The sequence below is a fragment of the Tenrec ecaudatus genome, unplaced genomic scaffold, assembly GCF_050624435.1.
Source record: "Tenrec ecaudatus isolate mTenEca1 unplaced genomic scaffold, mTenEca1.hap1 Scaffold_538, whole genome shotgun sequence".
In the NCBI taxonomy this organism is placed as follows: Eukaryota; Metazoa; Chordata; class Mammalia; order Afrosoricida; family Tenrecidae; genus Tenrec; species Tenrec ecaudatus.
This window is the reverse complement of record NW_027459452.1, coordinates 274,086-275,520: the sequence shown is the minus strand read 5'-3', so window position 1 is coordinate 275,520 and position 1,435 is coordinate 274,086.

Here is a 1,435-nt window from a genome sequence, read left to right as displayed (position 1 = left end):
TCCCAATGTGAGGATATTTCTCCCCAATCACCTACCATGCTCGCCAACAGAACTATCAGTGATGTTCCTCTCCCCTGGCCTAAACTTGATTTCCTGGCAAGGTTCTTTCATTTCTGTGGGGATTTGCCCCAGCCTTGTCTTGGTGTAGACCCTCAGGTGGATGGTCTTATCCCATATCCCACCTCTTTGTGGAGTGACCCACTTTGGAGGATATTTTTGGTTTAAGGATTATTTTAGGACTTGGGTTTTTCCAGTTTACGTGGCTCTAGAAAGTCTAGCGTTCTTGGTAATTTGAAATTCAATTTTGAATTTTTCCCTTTTGATCAGCATTCGTTTATAGATTCTTTAATCAAAAAGTTCACACTATCAATAGAATTGCCATGTGCCCCTGGGGGTGATTGATAATGTTCTCTAATATAAAATTACAATGATGTCTCTTAAGATTAACCAGAGATGTACGTAAACCATAGATAACATGAATGGGATTTAGACTTGCATTTAATTCTAGCCCAATATGAGAATTAGTTCTTGTGACTTGGCCCTTTTTGATGCTCACTGAAGATATGGATGCTAAAGCAAAGTGTAGTAAAGAAATTTAGATGGTATGATTTTTAGAAAGAATGGCGCATGGGGGTCTTATTTTTCAACAAGCAGCCTTCTGAGTGAAATGTCACCTAAGTCCACATGGAAGAAGCACATCAGCCTTTGTGACCAGAGGAGTGTGAATAATTAAAACTCAAATATGAAGGAGGGAATAGTATTAGAGCTTAAATTGTGAACACCTGATTTGCAGAAGGATATGGATGACAGTGGAAATCCAAAATCATTTGCAAGTTCCACACAAGTGGTTTAAGATTCCGGTGAATCCTCTCTGACTCAGTTGAAGGATGTCAGTAGTCTTGCTATCAGACAGAGAGTGTTATAGAGATGATTACAATAAAGCATGATATCATTTGACCTCTGTTTTGACCCATTTTACTTCAGTAAAAACAAAGTGCAGGGGAAATACGTATGGATAAAGCTCTGTGAGTCCTCTCTGAGCATAGACAAGTGTTGTGGTTAGCCTTGCTGTTATGCAGAGTGCATTGGAAAGTGGATTATTGCAGATGCAATTCCTTTAAAATTTAGCACCATATCCATTGATCTCCTTTTTGACCCATTTTAAATTGATTTTAGTTTTTTATATTTTCTATCTTTTCAGTTGGGATACTTTTGTTTTACTTTGTTATTTTTAGTAGGTTTTTTGCTGTTTTTAAATGTTTTAGTGTATATGAAATCTAGGGTAGGTATATCTATTGAGACAATATCTTGATTAATGGTTCCTGAGTTGTGGCCGGGGCGGTTTGAAGGAAGTGAGTACAATAATAACAGTGAGTACAAGAAGGAAGAAAATGTTCTAAATTCGATTGTGGTAATGATTGTACAACTCTTCTTA